Raw genomic sequence first — 21,915 nt, 5'->3', positions numbered from 1 at the left:
ACCAAAAAAAAAAAAAAAAGAATATGTGTATTCTTCCTAAGGAAACCTTAATGGTAACTGAAGCAAATTCAGTATATATACACTGATATACATTACATATACAGACATACACATATTTGTCTGTGTATGTATAAATACACACACACACATATGCAATTCCAAGAAGCTTTTCTTGAGATCACTAGACAATTCTTAATTAAGGCATTACAAGTCTTTTCTCAAATCATAAAATTAATACATTGACAATAAAAGAGCTAAGAAATTTTTGTGGTAGGCCTTAGAAATTGCAGTTTGTGAACTGATAATATCTAAAATTTTAGATTGAATGCTAGCAGTGATTTAATTAACACAGTTTCTGTGTGGTTATATCGGGTCTAAGGTAGCCAGGCAGCCAGGAACCAACAAGCAATCTCTTCCAACATAACTTTGAATTCATTAACCTTTTTGCAGCCACAGTAAGATTTTCTACATTAGAAAGTAAAGAATACTGCTATCGTATTACCTTTTACAGACTCTAAATAGGTACTTAGACTTCTTAACATCAGATTAATAAATTCTTAATAAGAATATTAATATAAATAATAAATCTTAATAAGAATTTATTATTCTGATAATAAATTTGATAAGAATACTTATCAAAGATGGACAAGAATCTAAAATAAGTCAAATGTAAATTCAGCTTATGAAGTTATTAAAATTTTAATTCAGAATAAAAACTACATCTAATGAAGTTTTATGCTAAATATAGACAATTTACACTAATTCAAGATTAGATGGAGAGTTCTGTCTTAACCATCCTGAATTAAAAATAGAAGTTTTTTGAAGTGACATGAATAATAACACCCTTTTATTGATGTAAACTACATTGATATTTTTCATGACTATGATACATGTTAAATAAGAAAACAAATTACTTGTATTTTGAAATATGTTGAAAAATGCTATGAGTAAACCCATGAGTGATTGTTACCAGAAGCATAGACCTGTAGACCTTTTGGTTTTGGTGCTAGTATCTCAATGGTTTCTTGACACTGTATATTCAACAAAGAGAACCTTTAACTTGCAGGAATGGTTATCTACTGTGCACAGTTCTCAGAATTTATTTCAATTATATGGATAATTTTTCTTAAGCAGAAAAAAGGCACCATTGTGCTTATATACACATTGTTAAAAAGATGACGAGGGAGGATAACCTTCCCAACCATTGTAGTAAGTCAGCCATTGGAAGTTTCACTATTGTAATGTTAGATAAAGTGAGAACTCATTGGTGGAGATGGGAGTGTTCTTTCACGTGTATTTCTTCACAAAAATTTTATTTGACAGATTACCCTGATGGCATAAACTCACTTACAGGAAGTAAAAACTTCCTAATTCAGAAGAAGGCTAATGAAAATGAGGCAGAACATATGCAGAAGAGGAGGAATGTACTATGGAGTTGTGGTGAGGGAGAATTGTCTGTATTCTGTCAATCATGTTTTAAGTAAACGCTGATTGGCCAGGCAGGAAGTATAGATGGGACAACCAGACAGGAAGTAAAGGTGGGGTAATGAGAACAGGAGTATTCAGGAAAGAAGGAAGCTCTTCTCACAATCCTGCCCAGATCACCGAAGAAGCAGGATGTGACCTGCCCTGCTGAAAAAGGTACTGAGCCATGTAGCAAACATATACTACAATAATGGGCTAATGTAAGTTATAAGAGCTAATACAAAGCCTGAGCTAATGGGCTAATCAGTTTATAACTTATGGAAACCTCTATGTGATTTTTTTGGGGGACTTGCCAGCTGTGGGGTACCAGGCAGGACAGAAACCCCAACTAGCAGGCCCACATATTACAGAGTTGGAAGATCTCATGTCCATTATCTTCACTATTTGCATGGTCCCACTTTACAGGATTCCCTATGTAAAGTTTTCTGTTTACAACATCCTGTGACGTTCTTATGACATTCACTTTATCCAATTCTCAATACCTTTAACTTCTTTTGCAGCAATTTTTAGTTCATTTTTTCATACTTTTTATTTAAAAATTTGCTTTTTATTTTGCACACCAACCTCAGTTTCCCCTCCCTCCCATCCCATCTCCTATTCACTCCTCAGAGCAGGTAAGGTCTCTCTGGGCAGTCAGTAAAGTCTGGCATATCAACTTGAGGCAGGACCAAACCCACTCCCCTGTATCAAGGGTGCACAAAGTATCCCACCATATGTAGTTAGCTCCAAAAAGCCAGTTCATGCACCTGGGGCCCACTGCCAGGGTACTGGTACCACTGCCAGCTGCCCCCACCCCACAACAGATCAAGCTACATAGCTGTCATCCACATTCGGAGGGTCTAGTTTGGTCCCATGCAAGTTCCCCAGCTGTCAGTCCATAGTCCCTAACCCCCCACTAGCTCGGGTCAGCTGTCTCGGTGGTTTTCTCCATTGTGCTCTTATCAACTGAAGAATGGATAAATAAAATGCGGTACATTTACACATGGAGTATCACTTAAAGGTAAAAAAGAAATGACATCTCGACATTTGTAGGCAAATTGTTGGAACTAGAAAAAAAAACATCCTGAGTGAGGTATCCCAGACTCAGAAAGACAAACATGGTATGAATTTCATCTCATAAGTCGATATGAGATGAAAAACAAAGAATAACAAAGCTACAATCCACAATCCCAGAAAAGCTAGGCAAAAAATGGGAAGCCTAAGAGGGACACACATGCAGGGCCCCAGGAAGAAAAATAGCTAAGATCTCCTGGGTAAACTAGAGTGGGGAGATAGAAGGGAGGGGAAGAAGGATGGGAACATGAGGGATCAAGAAGATCGTGCTGGGGGAGGGATGGAGTTGGAAAGCAATGAAGGAGATATCGCAATAGAGGAAGTCATTATGAGGTTAGGAAGAAACCTAGTGTTAGAGAAATTCTCAGGAATCTTCAAGAATAAGCCCAGCTGGGGCTGGAGAGATGGCTCAGTGGTTAAGAGCATTGCCTGCTCTTCCAAAGGTCCTGAGTTCAATTCCCAGCAACCACATGGTGGCTCACAACCATCTGTAGTGACGTCTGGTGCCCTCTTCTGGTCGGCAGACATACAGACAGAATATTGTATACATAATAAATAAATAAATATTAAAAAAAAAAGAATAAGCCCAGCTAAGTGGCAATAATGGGGAGGGTGTTGAAAGGGCCTTTGCCTTTAGTCAGATAAGTGACTACCCTAATTATCATCATAGAACCTATATCAAGTAACTGATGGAACAAGATGCAGTGACTCATAGTCCAGCATTGGGCTGAGAACCTGGAGTTCAGTTGAAGAAAGAGGGGAGGGATCATATTTTTACTTAATTTTTTAAAAATTATATTGATGAGTAAGTACTATATTTATGTCATTTCCATTCCATCTACACTTTCAAATCTTCCCATGTCACCCTCAAATTCATGACATCTTCAGTTGATAACCTATCAGGAAGTCCATCGCAAAAGAACACTGGTTTTCTTCCTATTAGAGGCTATTGATTGACTGGAGTTTTTCATAGAGAGCCCTTGTGAAAGTTCTTCCTTTCGTGGTGATATGTCAACTGGTGTTGTCATTATGCAGGTTTTGTTCAGGCAGATGTATTACTGAGATTTCATGGGTGTGTGTTTCCTGTCATCTCTAGAAGACATCATATTTCTGGCTCTTACATTATTTGAAATACTTTTATATTTTCAAAAGTTAGATATTCAACTTTATAGTACAAAATTTTTCTGTATTTCCTTTACTTTTACTCTTTCATAATCAACATGCAATATTACATGTATTGTGAGTCAAACTAAGACATTGACATGGGTATAATACTCTTAATCAAATTACTATTTGCTTCAGTTTTTTGATTAATTTAATTTTGATTTCAATCAAGGCCCAACTCATGATAAACATTACAGTTATTCATTATGTCTCTATAATCTATAATATATGACAGTCTCTTAATATTTATTTCTCTTATTTTTAAACTTAGAGTATAATTTTACCATTTCCCCCTCATCTTTTCTCTTTTACAATATCTCTTGTTGCTTCCTCTCAAAAATCATAATATTTATTTCTTTAATTGCTATTGTACACATACACATGCATATGTGCGTGCACACGCGCGCACGCACACACACACACACACACACACACACACTTCTGGCTTCATTTAACGTTACTTGCATGAATATGTTTTCAAGACTGACCTAACTGGTATTGGATATCCCATTAGGGGCCTTATTCCTAAACAAGACTTTTTCTCCTGCTCTCAGTATTCCTTAGTTGCCAGTAGTTCTTTGTCGGTGAGTGGAGACCTATGATATTCTCTCTTTTTTTGTTAGCTTGCCCATTAGTGTCGTACTTCTTCACGTCTTGTTTAGGCAGCGATATTGTTGAAGTATCATGGAAGAACCTTTCCTGTCATTTCTAGGAGACCTGTTCTTATAGCAGCTTTCCTGGTTCTCTGGCTCTTAATGTACTTCTGCCACTCTTTCTGTAGTTTTCCCTGAGCTTCCCACCCCCCTTTTCCTAAATGTATTTTTTTAAAAAAAGAAAACAAATTATCATTTTTTTCATTTTACATACTAATCCAAGCCCCCACTCCCTCTCCTCCTCTCATTCCCTCCCATCCTACCCTCATCCAATTCTCAGAGAGGGTAAGGCACAGTGCTTCAGGGGAATGTCAAAAGCCCTCCCTTCTATATCTAGGCTGAGCAAGGTATCATCCAAAGACAATAGGTTCTCAAAAAGCCAGTACATGCAGTAGGGATAAATCCTGGTGCCACTTCCAGTTGCCCTACAGTCTGCTCCAGTAATGCAACTGCCAACCATATTCAGAGGGACTATTTTGGTCCAATGCTTGTTCCTTCCTAGTCTGGCTAGTGTTGGTGAGCTCCCATTAGCTCAGGTAGACTGTTTCAGTGGGTGTACCCATCATGGTCTTGACATCTTTGCTCATATTCTCATTCCTCCCACTCTTCCAACTGAACTTTGGGAGTTCAGTCCAGTGCTCCGATGTGGGTCTCTGCCTCTATTTCCATCAGTTTCTGGATGAAGGTTCTGTAGTGGTATTTAAGATATTCATCAATCTTATTACAGGACAAGTCAAAATCAGGCCCCCTCTCCTCTATTGCTTAAGGTCTTAGCTGGGGTCATCCTTGTGGATTCCTGGGAATTTCTCTAGATCCAGGTTTCTTTTTTTTTTTTTTTTTTTTGGTTTTTCGAGACAGGGTTTCTCTTTGGCTTTGGAGCCTATCCTGGAACTAGCTCTTGTAGACCAGGCTGGTCTCGAACTCACAGAGATCTGCCTGCCTCTGCCTCCCGAGTGCTGGGATTAAAGGCGTGCGCCACCATCGCCCGGCTTAGATCCAGGTTTCTTGCTAACCCTATAATGGCTCCCTCAATCAAGATATCCTTTTCCTTGCTCTCATCTCTGTCCTTTGTTCTTCTCAACTATCCCTTTCCCTCAAGTTCTCCTCACCTCTCCCCTTCTTCCTCCTCTTCTCCTTCCACCCCCCCATCTCCTCCATCTCCCATGCTCCCAATTTTCTCAGGCGATCTTGTCTGTTTCCACTTTCCAGTTGGATCTATATATGCTTTTCTTAGAATTAACCTTGTTACTTAGTTTCTCTAGAATCATGAACTAAAGGTTCAGTATTTTTTGTTTATAGCTAGCATTCACTTATGAGTGAGTACATATCATATTCATCTTTTTGGGTCTGGGTTATCTCACTCAGGATTGTGTTTTCTAATTTCAACCATTTGCATGCAAAATTCAAAATGTCATTGCTTTTTACCACTGAGTAATGCTCTAATGTGTAAATGTGACACATTGTCTTTATCAATTCTTCGGTTGAGGGGCATCTAGGTTGTTTCCAGGTTCTGGCTATTACAAATAATGCTGCTATGAATTTTATGTGCAGGAATTGCAAGGCAGATGTAGAAATCAGTGGTATGTTCCCCACATACCAGTTATGGTTTTCTGTGATGCATTACTTTGTTGTAAAGAGAAGCCTCTTTAGTGAGGAGTGAGAGCTAAATTTATCTGTGGATTTAAAATAAATATTTAGAATGAAATTAGGAATTATGTTGGTTTAGTAAAATAATGGTTCTGCTTTAAGATCCATGACCTCACTTGCCTCAGGTAAATTAGCTAAATTTCTAGGACCAAGCATAATTTTCCTCCTGTTGAATAGGATTTTAAGTACAACTAGAAAATTGTTGTTTATTGCTAAGATAGGAGTGCACTATTATACCCTTAGGATCATCGTGCTATCCTGGTTGTCACTGGCAACAGGGACCCAGATGATTGCTCATTCTCTCACTAGGACAGCTGTTGTTGAGTGTCCTAGCCAGCAGATACCAGGGGGCACATCTCAAGGGAGCAATTGAGGGTATCCCTGACGTTGGAAGCATTAGTTACCAGAAAGAAGAAGGGGTTCTGGACACAGACTGAGGTAGCCATTCAGTTAATTTGGTATTTTTTTGTCACATTTGCAGTACTTCTTCCTGTCCCTTGGCCAGTATATTTTTTATGGAAGTAGGTCCCATTATAAAGATGACCACCCTAAACCAACAGGCTAAGAAAAACAAACAAACACCAAAAAAATGACCACCCTTTAGCAGTGTCAAGGGGTGCAAATTAGGACAATTAGAGGGGCCAAATAAACCCCAGTTACCCATGATAAGGTCAGATCAAGATTGTATGGGATCCTGAGTGAAGTAGAAGATATTACGTGCAATGAGATTCCACATGCCAAGTTTGAGATTAATAGCTGTATTGGATAATCTTCTGCTTATCTAGAGGATATAGCAGGTTGGCAATGTTCCCAAGGAATGGGGAGCCCTACGAAAGTGGGCAGTCTGGACACTGTTGGATACTGATGCAAAGATGGTCAAGATATTCCTGGGGGATCCAACTGGGATTTGAAGTCAGTGAGGGGAGCAATAAGCACCATGCCCAGCTTGGTTCTATTAGTGACATTGCCATGAAAGTCTCCTGTGGTCATATTATACAATTGCACACAGGGACTGGTGGAGAAAACATTTGTAGTGAAGTAGAGAGCATTATTCATGAAGCAGGTGCCTCCTAGTTTTATGTTGTGGTGACTAGATCCAGGAAGGACAATCCCAAATTTACAATAGAAGAGAATAGAACTGGGTATGCCTGGAAGTCAGTAGCTATGGGTAAGAGAAGAGGGACAGTGGGACAAGGGCCCACAAATTCTTCGCTAAGGTGGGATGAATTATGAGAAGGGAGTAGACTATATACAGTACACCTCTTGGGCCTCCACTTCCTTCTTTTTCAGAGCTGCCTGGTCCGTGGAAGGTCAATCATCTCTCAAAGGTACCTATATCAGCATCGTGGCATCCTGTGGAAAGAGACAAACATACCCTCACCCTCGAGTCAGTGGTGGGGCTGGGGGTTACCATTGAAGAGTGATGGGGTCCCTCCATCTCACAAATGGCAGGGGTGTGTCCCATGGTGAGTAAGCTCAATATTTGTGTGCCAGGCTCAACCCTGCTTCATTAAAATTGAGGAATTTTATACGGAAGAGTACTTCCACCAAAGCTGAATTGGGGTCCTGTTTTGCTTCAGGAGAGATTAAGTGGGCCAGGAGCGGTTTAATTGTGCAGTTTGCATGCTTGTCAGCAGCTAGGGCGTGGGGATTGTAGTGAATACCTATAGTGTGAGTGATCTTCCATGCATCCACAAAGTCATTAAATTGCTGTGATGTGTACACAGGGCCATTATCTCTTTTTATGGCCCATGGCACTCCCATTATTAACACTACCGATTTCAAAGCTTTAATAGCATTGGCTGCTATCTTCCCTGGTAATGCAAATGCATAGGTAAAGCCAGAGCAAGTACCAATCATAACATGAGCATATTGGGGGTTGCCATAGGGCGCACAGTGAGTGACATCCATATGCCAAATGGTGTTAGGCAGCAGGTCATGGAAGTTAACCCTGCCCTCTGAAAGGGACCCAGAGGGGTGAGCAGTGCACAGGTTGCCCAAGACCTGGACTGGCGTTTGCACTGAAAGCCTGGTAATTCAGGAAAGGGCTTATGTAGCTTGTTCTAGCAAGTCAATAGATGCTGTCATTATTATAGCATCTGTCTTTTCATTCCCTTTGGCCAAGATTCCTGGCAATTTGGTATGCAACCGAATGTGAGACAAATACCATAATATTCTTATAAGGATAAGTATGTTTAAATTATTTATAATGCAGTTATTAATTATTATGTTTAGTAACATAGAGGTAATAGGTCCTCTTCTAAGACTTATGACCTCCCTAGTGCTAGGTTTTCTGTACAAGGTATTATTTATCTTTATTGCATGCTTGTTCTTTGTGTACAAAAAAAGTATTGAGTTTTGTAAGTTAATTATGTGTCTCACGACTTCTCAAAACTTTTGATTATTCCTAGAAGTTTTATTACAAGGTTTTTGGAATTTCTTCTATATAATACCATAACATTTGCAAATAGTGATAATTAAAGTTCTGTTTCTATTTATTCTCCTTTAATTTCCTCTTCTTGTTTTGTTGTTGTTGCTATGCCTTGAACACTATATTGAGGACAACCCAGTTTCATTCCCAATTTCATGAAATTGCTTCAAATGTTTGTCTACTTAGGATGATGTTGGCTCTGGGTTTCTCATATACAGCCTTTCATTATTTCGAGGTATGTTACCTCCAGTGCTACCCTCACTAGAATTTTTATCATGAAGGCATTACAGATTTTGTCAAAGGTATTTCTTAGGTCATAGAGATAATCATGTGATTTTGTTTTTTAAGCCCACTTATGTGATTTCTTACATATATAGACCTGAAAATGTTGAACTATGCCTGCACTTCCAGGAAAAGTCAACTTGGTTATGGTATATAATGTTTTCTTCTTTATCTGTGTTAGGTTTGTAAGTATTTTAAAGATATTAGAGTCTGTTCATCAGACATATTGTCATGCACTATTTTGGTTTTGTTGTTGTTGTTGTTGTTGTCATTGTATCTCAACATGGTTTTGGTATTAAAACAATGATAGCTTCTTAGAAGGTTGTGGAAGTGCTCCTTCTCTCTCTGTTTCAAAGACTGGCTGTAGGTCATCTTTGAATATTGAATAGAATTTTGCTGTTTGAGTCTGGGCTTGCAATTCCTTCTTTCCTAACTTCCTTCCTTCCTTCCTTTCTTCTTTTTTGTCAGAATGCTTTTACTACACTCCATATTCAATCTCCATATTTGTTATGGATCTGTTTAGGTTCTTGGTCTCTTCTTGGTTTAACTTTGGTGGTTTGGGTTATTTTACAATTTCATATATTTCTTTCAGGTTTTCCCATTTACAGAGTATTAATTTTTAAAGCATTCTCATAATATTCTGAATATTTATTTATTTGTTTAGGGATTTAAAGGCAGGGTTTCTATATCTGTTTTAGGTTTGTAAGTATTTTAAAGATATTAGAGTCTGTTCATCAAGAATGACCTGGAATTCATTCTTTAGACCAGGCTGGTCTCAAATTCACAGAGATCTTCTGTCTCTGTCTCCCTAGTGCTGGGATTAAAGGTGTGTACCATTACCACCTGACCAATACTCTCAAAGTTTAGTGTATATTATAAAACTTCCTTGCTCATTTGTGATTTTGTGATTTTGGCTCTTTCTTTTGGTCCATTGATACAAGAATCTGTCCATCTTCTTTTTCTTCTCAATGAACCAATTTTTCAACAAATTTATTCTGCTTCTAATATATTAATTTTTATCTTTTTGCTATTTCCTATTGGATTTTTTATTTTTTACTTGTTTTTTATTTTTCAAAATTTTTGAGTTGCCTTAATAAGCCATTTGTTGTCTTGTTTTTATTTTCTCTAGTTCGACACTTAGAGCTATGAATATCCCTAGTAAAACTGATTTAATGTATCCCAATGTTTTTTGTTGTATTGTGTTTTTATTTTCACTTTGTTTCAGAAAACTTTTATTTCTTTATTTTTCTTTGATCCATTCATTGTTTATCAATAAGTTGTTTATTCTCTGTGAGTTTGTGTACTTACTAGACACTTGTTTGCTGTTATGTTAAGATTTATTATATCATTATCAGAATGGATACATGAAATTATTTCATTTTTTAAAAAATATATTAAGTTTTTTAGTGCCTTAGGCTTCTATTCTAGAAAATCTTTCATTGTCTGCTGAGTAGAATGTATATTGTGTGGGTTTAGGATGGAATATTCTTTTAAGTTCATTTGATGTGTGATGTCATTTAATTCTGATGTTTCCCTATATTTTGTTCAAGTGACCTCTGTATTAAAGAAAGTGGTGTGCTGAAATCACTGTTATTAGGCTGATATTAATATGTTCTTTAATTTTAGTAGTATGATATTCATTAAATGCTGTTTACTAGAATTTGGCTCATATTTATTTAGTATTATAATGGATTCTTAGTTATTATTTTCCATTGATTAGAATGAAATGTTTTTTGTCTTTTACATTTAGTTTTAGTTTGAAGTTTGTACTTCCATATACTAGGAAAACTAAGCATGCTTGCTTCCTGGCCTCATTTGAATGGAGTACTTTTCCCTCATTCTTTTATGTTAAGGTGACATCTATCTTTATTTTATCTATTTAGTTAATTAATTTATTAATTTTATATCACAATCACAATTTCCCCTTCTGCCTAAAGCTAAACTGAATTTTTTATAGACAACAAACAGATAAGAATTTTTTTTCTTGATACGTTCTAACAGTCTACATGTTTTGATTAGAGAATTGACACAATTAATATTCGAAGTTATTATTAAAAGTCATGTTGATTGTAGCTATTTTGTTGATCTTTTGGGTGTGTACATGTGTGAGTATGTGTGTACATGTATTCTTAATTGTGGTTTGGCTTTTACTAATTATAGTTTCATTTATTTTGTTTCTAAAGTGCCTTTGCTGGACTTATTTCTCTCTTTAGTTTCACGTATTGCTTCTAAGATTCTCTTTAGTAGTGTTTTGGTGACCATGAGTTTTAAAAAATTGCTCATCTTATAGAAGTTATTTTTCTCTGTCAATTATGACAGGTAATTTGGCTAGATGTACTTATCTAGTTTGGTAGTCCTAGTCTTTTGGAATTTGGAGCACATTGATTCAGGCTCTCTGTCTTTCAAAGTTTCCATTGAATTTTGTTGTAATTCTTATGAACTGTCCTTTATATGTGAGTTTTCTTTTTCCTCACAGCTTTCAAAACACTTTTCTTGTTATACATATTAATGTTTTAACTAGGTTAGGCCATGGGGCACTTAATTTCTCATTTTGTATGTTTGTTCCCTGTTCTTCTAGTTTCTGTGTAGATGTATATTTCCTTAATTTGGGTAAGTTTTGGTCCACATCATTAATCTGGATTTTTCTCCCTCATATATGTCTATAATTTGAAGATTTGGTCTTTCCATAGTGTCTCAAAGCTTATGAAAATTCTTTGTCTTTCTCTGTGCCATTTTCCTATTTGCTTTTATTGTCTAAATCCTCTGTTTTATATTTAAGACTCAATATTCCATCTTCTGTTCCATTCATTCTACTTGTAAGAATTTCCCTTGAATTTTCTAGTGTTTTTATTGCGTTTTTCAATTCCATCTTCATTTTAGCTTGAGTTTCCATTTTTAATTGAATCCAAGGTTTTAAATCCTAAATTGTCTTCATCATTTTATTCACCCTTCTGTTTTTCTCTTTTTATTATTTTTTATATTTTGACATATAATATAATTACATAAATTTCTCACTCCCCTTTGTCTCTCCAAAATCTTTCATTAACATCTCCTTGCTCTTTTTCAAATCTATGCCCTCTATTTCTTTTTTAATTTCACATGCACATACATATATATTATAATACATATTAAAATGAATATATCTAATATCATGCCTTCTTTTTCTTTGGCTCATAGAGTATTTCTGCCTGCTCTTTTGCAATGATCCCTGAGGCTTAGGTATATAATTTTCTTATGTATCAGTTGTGACTGGGTTCCACAACTCTGCCATTTTACTGGACGTGATTTTCTATAATGTTCTGCATTTGTTGGAAAGAGAAATTTCCTTGATAAAGGATGAGAACTGCATTTATCTGTGAACTAATATTTAAGATATAGTTAGGGATTATAATGCTGGTTAAATAAAGTGGTAATTTTAGGGTCTCCTCCAAGGTCCATCTCTTCATTAGCACTGGGTAGTTGGGTTGGTTTTCAGTACCATTCATGGCTTCCCTCTCCTGTTGAATGGGTCTTAAGTCCAAATAAAGTTGGAACTTATCCCCAAGGTATGTGTTCCATGGCTTTCCTGTGAAAGTTATTGTGTTATTCTGGTTGTTGTTGTGGTTTATAGGCTTCATAGCTGGGTAGGGTTATTGATTGCTTCCCTCCTTTGGACATTTGCATGACACCTTCTAGTACCATAAAACCTAGTTTTCTGGGAGGGGGGGTGTCTTCAGTATTGGGAACTTATCTTCTATCTCTTGGATGCAGCCAAGGGTGAGAGCTTGCATAACTCTGGCCAACAGCCCAAAAGTGGGTTTGTTTTTTTTTTTATGGCTAATACTAGGAGTTTTATTAGATAGTTTATGGCTCTTGAGGGAAGCATCAAGCTGATTTTCAGAGGAGAAAACCTTTATTAAACTGTGTGCATATTATTATATAGTTTATGACTCTTGAGGGAAGCATTGAGCTGATGTTCAGATAAGAAAACCTCTATTAAACTATATATGTGTGTTTATACATCTACTTACATATACCACAGATGGTTTTAGCTAGTTGGTATTATGATTCTTTATGACCTTTCAAATATCTCTATTGTTATTTTGTCCTTTTCCTCCATCTGTAGTTTTTTCTTTCCCCCTCCTTAACTAGACTTCCCTTGTCCCCTTTCATATCACTCATACCCTGTTATTCCTCTCTTTTGCCTTTTATCCCAAGAGCAACCCCTTTTTGCTTCCTGAATTCTACTGTTACTCCAGGTTATATATTTACATATGTAGAGTTGGAGCTAAAACCTCAGCTGAGAAAGAACATGTGATGTTTGTGTTTTCTTGGGTACCCTAAGTGACCTTTATTCTCTTTTTGCTAATTCTCCTTAAATTACTTGACCAGGCTCTGTGTGTGTGTGTTCTTTGAATTCCTTCAATTCTTTCATAAAGTTTTTGATCTTTTCAATTCTTTGTCTTGTGATCCATGTTCATAATTCTCATTAGAGAACATTTCTGTAAGATTGGTGATTTTTTGAGGGAAAATACAATCTTGGTATTTCACATCGTTTCTATTTTTGCATTGAGATCTGGGAATGTGGGTTTCTTCTGTTAGTTCTATGTATGATATGGACACAACATACTGGGACAGAGTACAGGATGCCATGTGGGCCAGGTTGGGCCTCAAGTAGTGTTGAAATAATAGGGGCGGCGGGCCACTTCCTGCCACCCGGCCGCCCGCATGGCTAGCTTTACACCCGAAATAATTACACGGAAACTGTATTCTTTTAAACACTGCCTGCCCCATTAGTTCCAGCTTCTTATTGGCTAGCTCTTACATATTGACCTAACCCATTTCTAATAACCTGTGTAGCCCATGAGGTGGCTTACCAGGGAAGATCTTAACCTGCGGCTGTGTCGGGAGTGAGAATCATGGTGACTGCCTGACTCAGCTTCTTTCTCCCAGCATTCTGTTATTCTGTTTACTCCACCCACCTAAGGGTTGGCCTATCAAATGGGCCTAGGCAGTTTCTTTGTTAATTAACCAATGAAAGCAACAGATTAGAAAGATATCCCACATCAAAGTAGGATATGACATTGGTGTAATGAAATCAGGTGGCCATGGTAAGCCTGTCTAATGTGAAGGATGTGACTCAATGTCACAACCTATAGGTTGTAGAATGTAGAAGTTATGTCAGAAGCCTGGAGAATGATGATTGTGTGAACACAGACTAGGCTGTGGCACTGGATATGGTGGGAGCATTGACTAGGTTTGAGCATTGGATGTCTACCTGAGCTTGATCTCTGGGTTGGTGGTAGTTCAAGGATGGAAGGATCTAGAAAACCTGATTAGCCTAATTATAAATATGACAAATATAGATGATTATTGATCTATAATTTTCAATACCTATGTAACTTAAAGACCAAGACAATAAACAACTGTGCAATACATAAAAAAATGACCTTCAAATGTAAACAATGTATAAGTATCTTGATCAGAGGTAGTAGTGTACACTGTAATATGGTAAATATATATGTCAATACATAAACAATGTTTTAAACAGAGGTAGAAGCATACATGCATACAATATTCAATATAATTTAACTTTGTATCAATATACAGGAATTGATACCAATATAATTGTGTAAAAACAATAACTCACAAATACCAATCTGTTATCCAGGTGTTGACGATAAATAACCAGACCAGCTCAAAAACAGCAGATACAATTTAATAATTGAAAAAGGGGGGAACTCACACTACAAAGAGTGGAAGATCCGAAATCCAAAATGGTCCGGCGAGCACCTCGTAGAGAGAGCATGCCCCTATCTACCCCTGTTTTTGTACTCGGCCTCCAGGCGGCCACACCCTAGCCAGATGTGATTGGCTGAGCTTCCCCATCAACCGAGTTCTTCTGGGTGGTATCCATAACTGTTGCATCTCAAATCTTACTTTTCAGTTTTTTATTTTACCAAAACTTTTTTTTTATGAGCAAACTGGCCCATCGTTTTCACATTGTAAACTAAAGCAAGTGCTTGAGATTTTAACTGAGCAGATAAAATGAACACCAGTTTAGCTTTAGTCGCATTGGTGATATGCATAAAAAAACCAAAGTAGGAAGAATAAAGCAAAACCAGATTACATACATAAAGCAGCTACTTAAATTATTCAACAAGAGATACAGATCCAAGACATTGGAGATGGGATTTGAAAGGGTACCCAAATACATAGGTAATATAAAATGCATGCAGGAGTTTCCATATCAGTACACATGATGAATATGTAGGCAAAAGAATAGTTAAACCGGTGTGAGCCCACACTCTTTTATTTACTAATGATAGTATTGGATGCCTAGTTATTAGGTTTCTCCACTAATGTAATAAACTAAATCAAACCGAATTAATAAATCCAGATTTAATAAACACAGCAGAGCAAAGCAACTCCCCGGTGACTCTCAAGAAGGCAGGAGGGAGAACACATGGCAGATCTATGGGTCCTGTCTTAAATAGCAAGTAGTCAGTCTTAAGCAGTTCCAGGGGAGGAGCTGCAGATGGTGGGCCGGGCAGAGCTGGAATGGGAGAAGCAGAGCTGGGTGTGGCTTCTCAACAATTAGCCTTATAGCCAAGGCAAACTCTTAAAACTTCACCTTGAATCTTTTCATTCAGTCATCAAACAGAAATAATTGTACTTTTTACTTTACAAGTATTTGTAGAGGATTAAACTAGATAATGCAAACTCATTAATGTGTCTTTAATAAATACAGTAGGTTCCCAACAGTGAATTACACGGCAGGCTTTACACAGATAGGGAGGAAGAGGAAATTCTCTAATCCACAACAAGTGGGTGGAGAAGAAAGCCCTTTGAAAGCCCAGCCTGAATCTGGAGACTAATAGACAGGGTATAGTATATCTTGAGGGAAATCCACTGACTTCTTACCTAAATGGAATGCTTAAATTTTAAATTCTGTTTTTGAGAATTCTGTTCCACTAGTATGTAGAGAAGTCCTTCACCCCTTTACTTCCTCATCCATCAAACAGACACTGTAATTCTCTGTGAAGTGAAATAATCTGTCTCAGAGCATTCTGTAATGTTGTATATAAAAAAACTTCAAGATAAAAAGATAAACCACCTATGAAAGTTGGCAGTATGAACTGGCTGATGAAACCAGTTGACTGTTGCATACTTTATAAAACTTAAGGATAAATTGCAGGATCCTGGATCTTAGGGACTTGGACTAAGTATTACAAACTCCCGAATACCTGTTTTCTCTTCAACAGAATTACTTTGCGGCATAACTCTTTAGCGTAGTTGTTCTAAGCAAAAAGCACACGATGAAGCAGGGTGAACAGCTCTTCTTGAAGGTAGACTTTGTTCTGTTTTGCCTCTCTAGGGCAACAAGTTCTTTTACATAGAATAGTTCTCCCCCTAAGTCTTCAGACATGTTTACATTCACAAGGAGCTGTAGCTCATAATTCCTAGCACTTTTACAAAGAAAACAAAGAAACAAACAAACTTTCCTTTATCGAATTAAAGATTATCAAAAAATAAAAGCTCCATTGGTCTGAATGGAATCACGTGTTTATTAATGAATCACTATTGCCTAGATAATAGACCCTTCCACTGGATGAGCCTGAGTCATATGCTCCTAGTATGTAATGCGACCCAATATTGGAAGGCCCTTCAATCACTATAAGAAAAGTAGAGTTCTGTTGTTTAAGAAAAAATTATGAAAGACAAGTGCTACTGTAGTATATCTTAAATTTTACTATTTCCTAATGCATGAAATTACTCATCTCCAACATTAATAGGAAGTGTGTGGTGCAGTGGCTATAGTTACAACCCCGTGTGATACAGATTATGCCTAGATTTCCCTACTAGGAGAATGGACATGCTAAACTAGCTATTTCAGCACAACTGTACTTTCTCTTCACCACTAAGATTATAGCACTCTGGCCCTGATGTTACAGGTGTGGGAGAGCTGACCCTTGAGGGCATGAAAGCAGTAGAACCAGCCTCACTACTCACACATTGCTGAATGAGGTGAATTAGCTGGGGGCAATGTTTAAGAGCCCATCTTAGTGGTGAGGACAGAAGAGAATTTGTGGGTGGACCAACCATACAGATGCCTAGGCTCAGAACCAGCACTGAATTGGCCAGCCCCAAGATCTACCCAACCTGTGATCTACTGGAGCATATGAAAGAACTTGACCCACAGACCCAGAGCTACAGGATCTCCACATCACAGGGCATCAACAGAATATCCAAGAAGGGTCCCAGTAAAGGCCAGCATCAATATTGTGATAGAAACCAGAGACCTCAAACCAGACCAATAACTCTTTTGAAGATACATGGGCAAAAGGTTTATGTGTGACTCACTGTGTCACACTGAAATCCCCCCTTCTTCGTTTCTCTTAAATTTTGCTTAATTTCGGTGTGTGTGTGGCACAGGGCCTGAAGGCAAATGAGGGGGTGGGGAAATGAATGGGATCAAGATATATCATGTAAAAGACTCATAGAATAAATAAAAAGAAAGAGAAGAAAACATTTACAGCCCTCTAATAAAACAGTAAATGTTTTACTCCCACATCTCCTTATGCACATGCTTTAAACATCTCAAAAAGAAATATCAAAAATCCATTTCTAAAAGGAAACAGGTAACAGTGTATTTTTTTTTTTTTTTTTGGTCAGAAACAATTTCCTGGATAGAAAAGTCAACACATTGAAATAGTTTCCCAAAGTGTATCTTAGATTGAGTTCCAGAGCCACTTTCAAAATTCATTCTTATTTTTACATCGGTACAAGTAGGGAATTTGAAATCCCTACTTGAATATACTTGACTTTTATTAATGAAGATAGTTATACAAAGTAGATATGCCCTTAGTCTCCCATACACATTTTTAAATAACTGTTGAAAAATAAGCAAAAATTAAAGTGTGTTTCCCCTTCTATTTCTAGAGGGCAAAGATAAGAGCAAGATATGGTATCTGAGTTATGGAAATTTTATTTGTGTTTATATTGTGGGGGGTGGTACGTATAAGTGTACATGCCCTTACATGCACATGTAGAGGCCAAATGTAAATACTAAATGTTGTGTTTGTTAGTATTTTGTCAACCTGATGCAAACTTGGGCCATTTGGGAAGAAGAACACTCAACTGAGAAAATGCCTTTATCAGAAGGAAAGTCTGAGGGGGCCCAAGTCACTGAAGTTGGTAAAACCCCTATGTTTTTATGTTTCATGATCATGGTAGGTATTACAAAGATAACTAAACTTAAGCCTTGAGAGCAAGCAAGTAAGATTTCTTCCAAAGATTCTGCTTCTGCTAGTGCTTTGAGATACTGATTTGACTTCCCACAATGATATAATGTAATTGGGACATAGAAACTAAATAAACTCTTTCAAAGATCATGCATATGGACTATTTAAGCCCCCCTCCTTCAGAGCAGTGGTGTGATTTCTCTCCTTTTTTTCCTTGAGAATCACCTGGGGATGATTTGTTCATTAAACCTGGACTTTTCATTTGTCAAAAATCAGGTGTTTGAAGGTATAAGAATTAATATCCGGGTCTTCAATTTAGTTCCATTGGTCCTCATGTCTGTTTTTATGCCAATACCAGGCTGTTTTCAGTACTGTAATTCTGTATTAGAGTTTGAAGTCAGGGATTGTGATGCCTCCAGAAGTTCTTTTATTGTAAAGGATTTTTTGCTTTTCCACATAAAGTTGAGTAGGGTTCTTTTTTTTTTTTTTTTTTTTTTTTGAGTAGGGTTTTTTTGAGGTCTGTGAAGAATTTTCCCGGGATTTTGATGGACGTTGAAATTCTATATACCCAAGAGCATGGGAGATCTTTTCATTTTCTAGAGTCTTCTTCAATTTCTTTGTTCAAAGATTTAAAGTTTTTGTTATACAAGTCTTCTAGTAATTTGGTTAGAGTTACCTCAAAATATTTTTTATGCTATTTGTGGCTATTGTAAAGGGTGATGTTTCTCTGATTTCTTTCTCAGCCCCTTTTATCATCTGTGTAAAGGAGGACTACTGCTTTTTTGAGTTAATCTTGTATCCTGCTGCATTGTTGGAAGTGTTGAAGTATGAGTTGTAGAAGTTCCTCTGAAGAAGGTACACCACCGCTCCCTTTATCATTATGTGTTACGACTGTTAAATAACACATTGCATTTACACAGTAACTGCTAACATCTGCACTCCCCAAAGGTAGCCTTTCCCCCCCCCCAGTTTGTGGACAAACACCATGCAGTGTCTCTAATGTGAAAATACACCTATCAAATATCAAATGGAGCATCCTTAAATATATGAGGTCAATATGAACAAATATATGTAGGGAATCCAGGCTTTTAAAACATTCACACTTAAATTCGTTCTCTTTTATAATAGACCATTTAAAAGGTTCTATATTCTGTTACCGTATGTTTGAATTTATTCTTTTCCTAATTCCCTTTTCAAAAGGCAGCACTGGATTTGTAACAAATTATATGTCAGGTACACACAGGAAATACCAATTAAATTTTTCTGCTCTGAGCATATTATTGACATAGAATTAAGATTGGAAATAAAACTTAAAATATGGCCATTTCCTCGCCTTTTATTTTCTTTCTCCCCACTGGGAAATACACAAGTCAGTGCTCTCGTTACTGCCTATCATATGGGCTCTTTTCTGTGTTAGGCTTCTGTGCTGAAGAAGAAGTCATCAGTAGGTATTCTTTTCAACTCCTATGTTATAATTGCACGTGGAATATCCTGCCCTTACTACATGACAAGTGTTGGTGTTTTGTTAGCATCATCTCAAGTCTGGCTCATGATGGACTATCACATGATTATCATTGTGCCCACTTTCCAGAATACACATCTGAGAAGTTAAGTGCTCTGCCCAAATATAGGGCAGAGCCAAAATTATTTGTTTGTTTTTGAAGCTTATGCTTCCCATGATATTCAGAACTTCAAGGCTGGGGATTAAGACTCAGAAGCCCCCTTTTTGTTTTGTTTTGCTTTGTTTGAGTTTTTGAGCCAGGGTTTCCTAGTATCCAGGAGGGCCTCAAACTCCTGATTTTCATTGTTCCACATACCAAGAACTGAGGTTACAGCAAGTGATTTTTATGGATGCATGTATATAGGGTAGAATTATCCTCCTCGAGTTTTCATTTTTTACTCAGCATTTTCTTTGTTCTAACATACACCATGATTTCATAATGCCAAATGAAAGGAAAAGACTATGGTAGATCATTTTTATTTTCCTTTCTGTAATTTAAGTTCAGATTCTGGTACAACATGTTGAAATATGTATTGTTTACAGCCTTTCTCTGTTCACGGGGCTTTCCCAATTAGTATCCACTTAAATGGATTATAACAAGCATTTCTTACAAGTTATGATGTCATATTGAACTGTGCTGATTATAAAGGCTTCAGTGACAGGAAAGCTCTGAATAGGGTATACTAAAGTTTTTCCTTATTGAAAGGGAAACTCACAAATCACAACAAGAAAATAGGAACCGGGTCCAACATCCAGATGTGGCGTGCAGGAAGAAGAGAGGCAAGTGGGCAGACCAAGGCATTTTGGTACCCAAAGCCACGCCCCACCTGGTCCAGCCTCTCAAAGGCCATTAGCTAAAGGAGGGTCCCCACCATTATATCACATATATTTCACATTTTATATCATATATCTCACATTATATTCTACCACATACATTCCACATATTAAATAGATAGATAGATAGTCCCTTTACATTGCTTAGCCATAAAGACTGTGAAAAATAACTCTTAAGAATTCTCTGATATAAACTACATTAAAGTATTTGTTTTTGCTAGTTTGTTGTTCAATGTCTTTCCAATTTAGGTGCTCTTTTTTCTTGGGTTTTGTTTCTCAGATTATACTTGCATATGCCTTCAGGGCAACTTGGCATTGATTATCAGATATCTTCAGTTCATTTCTGCTCTCCATCTATTTAAGAATATAGCAAAATAGTGTGCATTTTGTGTATTTCATTTCAAATATCATTTGCTATAGCAATTGTCTCAAAGCGCTTTCTTTTCCTTTTGTTTGCTATTTTACATATACTTTCTACAAAACTGGTTATAATAGGAACTGAGGGTTAATACAAACATTAAGAGCTGATATTTTATTTAGTGACAGAAATTAAAGTATATAGCCTTGTCACCATTTACTCTTAATTTTTTTCAGTGCATGGATAATTTAGGTCTCTGAATTCTGAAGAATATGTTCAACTCTTTCATGACATAGACATTTTTATTTTGTGTTTCCTTCCTAGAGGAATAAGAGGTACCAGGCAATATTTTTTTAAGAATCAAACCCTCATATCTTTAGATGGGAGAATTACCTCTAAGAGTACTACTTGACTCATAGGCAAGAAGAGAACTCAAGCAAGGTCACTAATCATTTTAGGGGTGCAGCCTTTCAACTTCCTTTATTTTAAGAATATGGGAGTGGATTCCTCTACAAAATGAAGCTGTCTCTGAGTTTTCTCAGAATTACCAACTTGTGGCCAGATGCATAGGGAGGGATTTTTGTCTAATTCACTCCTAGTTGATTGGGGCTAAGGAAATGTTTCAAATTATATATTGACTTTATGGATCAATTTTGCCAGCATTGATTATGTATTTCTGTCTATCTCAATGAAAGAACATTTGATTTATAGAAGTAGAATATTTTCTCATCATCAATTCAGAATACAATGATAGCAGATGATAAATTATGCTAAACTGTTTCTGCTTTCAGGTTTAGATCATCTCAGGTTGTAACAAATTACTAATTATAGCCAGCTCATGTTTTAAAATAGACCAAACTTCTTTGTAAATTCATTGTTTGGAACTCAGGGGTATAATTATCCTAGGAAATCATCAAAATACAGCTCACACTCCTCCTTTCTTCCCCAGAGGGTCTCAGGTAATTGTGAAACAGTGATTTAATTTCACAGCACTGTTTAAATAGATTGGCACAAAATGGGTACAAATATGAAGTTATTGGCTCAATGTTTTAGAGGCTACAAGTTTATAATTAAGGTGTCAGCAGATCCCTGTTTCCTTGAGAGACTCTTAGAAAGTGACTCCTCACTTGGTGGAGCCTCTGGTAGTTGCTGACTGTTCTTGTATTTGTAATGCATCGTTCTAATATTACCGTTCTCTTCACATGGTCTCCTTCTTTGTATGTCTACATCTCTGGGCCCAAATTCTCTCTCTCTCTCTCTCTCTCTCTCTCTCTCTCTCTCTC

At 36.9% G+C, this 21,915-nt stretch overlaps 1 pseudogene; it reads right to left on the bottom strand.

Annotated features, from left to right (window-relative positions):
* The window catches only part of LOC113455942, a 14,859-nt pseudogene extending 6,946 nt beyond the window's left edge, over nt 1–7,913 (bottom strand).
* Between the last annotated feature and the right edge of the window lie 14,002 nt (nt 7,914–21,915).

The sequence above is a fragment of the Microtus ochrogaster genome, chromosome 4 (genome assembly GCF_000317375.1).
Source record: "Microtus ochrogaster isolate Prairie Vole_2 chromosome 4, MicOch1.0, whole genome shotgun sequence".
In the NCBI taxonomy this organism is placed as follows: domain Eukaryota; kingdom Metazoa; phylum Chordata; class Mammalia; order Rodentia; family Cricetidae; genus Microtus; species Microtus ochrogaster.
The sequence above is the reverse complement of the archived record's forward strand: the minus strand, read 5'-3'. Positions and strand labels throughout refer to the sequence as shown.